The sequence below is a fragment of the Arachis hypogaea genome, chromosome 6 (assembly GCF_003086295.3).
Source record: "Arachis hypogaea cultivar Tifrunner chromosome 6, arahy.Tifrunner.gnm2.J5K5, whole genome shotgun sequence".
NCBI classification, from domain to species: Eukaryota; Viridiplantae; Streptophyta; class Magnoliopsida; order Fabales; family Fabaceae; genus Arachis; species Arachis hypogaea.
This window is the reverse complement of record NC_092041.1, coordinates 34792251-34795463: the sequence shown is the minus strand read 5'-3', so window position 1 is coordinate 34795463 and position 3213 is coordinate 34792251. Positions and strand designations below refer to the sequence as shown.

The window sequence follows — 3213 nt, the reverse complement described above, 5'->3', positions numbered from 1 at the left end:
TTTCAAAAAGGTTGAAATTGGTTTGTTTTGGTTGATTTTGAAAAGGTTTGAAATTGGTTTGTTTTGAAAATAGCACTTTGTGGTTTTGTATGAAAATATGGTTTTTGGGCATAATTTAACGGGGCATAACTTGGACTCCAGATCCCCATTTTATGCCAAACTTGTTTATAAATGAAATTGGATATGGGATGTTCATGCCATTCGAAGAACGGGCGAAAAATGATTTGAAATGGAGAAGTTATGCCCGTCGGAAGATTGGGGTGTGAATCTGTGAATTCTGCAGCTTTTAACTTCAAAAAATTTTTGGCAGAACGCACCCCCACGCGTAAGCTTGACTGACGTGTACGCGTTGTTTGCCTATCCACGTGTGCGCGTGACTGATGCGTACGCGTCGGTGAGATGCACCACATGGCCAGCCAAATTCCTGAGAGTTGTGCGAGAATTATGCTAGTTTTGTGCGTGGGGCACAAACCACACACACGCGTACGCGTGGCTAACGCGTGGGCGTCCCTTGGCTTTTTCCCATCCACGTGTGCACATGGGCGACGCATATGCAATGATGAAATTTTTGGTATTCCACGCATGCGCGTGGGCGAGGCATACGCGTGACCCTGTTTTCATCCTAAAGTTGATTTTTTGAGTTTTAAAAGCCAAATTTCATACTTTTAAGCCCCCGATCTCACCCCTTGTGTCTTAAATCATTATGATATGCCTAGCAATGAGAAAGGAGCTAGGGGATGTGGTAACTTGTGAATGAGAAAGGGAAATTTATGATCAATGATGATCAAAGAGGATTATATGAGATGCGGAGTATGTCGGTGGAAGTGCTTTATGTGCCATGAGCTGATGGGCTGTATTTGTTAATAAATTGGCTGGTTCTGGATTGAACTATGAGCTGGATGGCTTAGTTATTACCGAGTTACAGCGGAGCCATTATTGATTTATGGCTGAGTATGATTGCACATATGCATATTGAATGAAATGTGAATATTGCACTTCCACTATTTGAGATACAAATTTCCCTGGATGAAAGCAGTGGCTAGCCACCACGTGCTCTAGGTGGACACTTGATACTCTGCTGACCCTATGTCGTAAGTGTGGCCAGACACTGTGAAAGTTCCGGATGAGCTCGCCCCCGTGGATAAACACCAGTGTGGATGTTGTATGGATACACACCATTGTGGGTGTTGTATGATTATGATTATGATCATGAAGATGATCGAGAATAACTCGAGTTGGGGATGCACGATAGAGGGACAGTCCAATGGTTAGCTATCAGGACTTGTCGGGTTGGCTATATAACCGACAGATGATATCATCAGCCATTAGGATAGGCATTCATTATATGCATACTATGTGAATTGTTTGAAATTGCCTAATTGACTGCATATTACCTGCTAATTGTCTAAATGTCGTATCTGTTTCCTATTTGTATATCTCTTGTCTTATATAACTGTGTTTTCCATCTTATACTCCTGTTGATGGTTGAGAGGTCTGAGGGATTTGGAAAGGGAAGTATTAGTTAGACTGAAGATCTTTAGTCAATTGCCATTTATGGTTTAGTCTGTTTATAAGCTTTGAATTTATCTGGTGGAAGTTCTAGGATTGCCTTTGGCTTTCCCAGGACATTACATGTTAGATATGTGGGTACTGTTACCATACTAAGAACCTCCGATTCTCATCCATACGGATTTTGTGGTTTACAGATGCAGGACGTGAGGCTTTTCACTGAAGCATGCTGGAGACTTCTGGATTTGTGAAGATCATTGGTTCTCGGGACTCTATTTTGGTCTTATATGTTTTGCTTAGATACTCTTATCTCCACTAAATAATACAAACTGTTATGGCTACTCTTATAAGTGGTTTTGGAGAGTAGGTTTTTGTATTTATGTCCCTTTGGGTTTCCTTTGGGTTTCTTACTTTATTTACATGTATATATTTCTATGCTCGGACCGGTTATCTTCGCAGCCAGATTTTGAGTCTTGTTATTCATGTTTTTGGCACTCATTTGCATATATATAATCTCACGTTAGCTTATCCTTTATCCGTTATGCTATCGATCGGAGTGTTGTGCTTTTTAAGTTACGATTTTGATTTACCCCTTTTCTTCAAAGGCTCCTAGTTATACTCATTTTTCACAGTACTATGCGTACTAAATTTTATTTTAGAGGTCATAATACCTTTCCATCTCTGAATTATGACTTAAGCATAAGACTCTGTATGGTAGGGTGTTACAGCTAATCCCAATGACAGAGGAGATGCAAGGAAGGTCCTAAGTGACTTTACTGCATCCACTTCGGACTTCTATGGGCATCGCATCTCTATACCTGCCATTAGTGCAAATAAGCCTCAATTGGTCACTCTAGTTCAATAGAAATACAAGTTTTATGGACTTCCACAAGAAGATCCCAACAGATTCATCTCTGATTTCTTGCAGATCTGTGATACTCTTAAGACTAATAGAGTGGATCCAGAGATTTACAAGCTTATGTTTTTCCCTTTTGCTGTAAGGGACAGAGCTAGGTTATGGCTGGATTCTCAGCCTAAGGAAAGCCTAGACTCATGGGAGAAGGTAGTCAATGCATTTTTAACCATGTTCTTTCCACCTCAAGAGCTGAGCAAGCTTAGGGTGGAAGTATAGACCTTCACGCAGAAAGAGGGTGAATCCCTCTACGAAGCCTGGGAGAGGTACAAGCAACTGATCAGAAGATGCCCTCCTAACATGATTTCAGACAAGACCATGCTAGATATCTTCTATGATGGTCTTTCTAAGATGTCCAAGATGGCATTGGACCACTCTGTTGGTGGATCACTCCACTTGAAGAAAATGTCTGAGGAGGCACAGGAACTCATTGACATGGTTACAAACAACCAATTCATGTACACTTCTGAGAGAAATTCTATGAACAATAGGGTCACTCAGAAGAGAGGAGTCCTGGAGATTGACACTCTGAATGCCATATTGGCACAAAATAACATCCTGACCCAACAGGTCAACATGATCTCTCAGTATTTTACTGGATTGCAGGCTGCAACTGGCAGTACATAAGAAAATTCATATAAAGGAGATGCTTATGATCCAGATCAACCCATGATAGAGGAGGTTCACTATATGAGTAATTCCTCAGGGAAACCCCACACTGAGCCTTATGGAAACACCTACAACTCATCATGGAAGAATAATCCCAACTTTTCATGGAGGGATCAACAGAA

The 3213-nt window shown here is 41.1% G+C and overlaps 1 non-coding gene across 1 annotated transcript; it reads right to left on the bottom strand.

Annotated features, from left to right (window-relative positions):
* Positions 1-2620: 2620 nt before the first annotated feature.
* LOC112700070 (small nucleolar RNA R71) lies at positions 2621-2729 on the bottom strand. The gene has a single exon (XR_003152993.1). It is a non-coding gene; the product is annotated as a small nucleolar RNA R71 (small nucleolar RNA).
* Between the last annotated feature and the right edge of the window lie 484 nt (positions 2730-3213).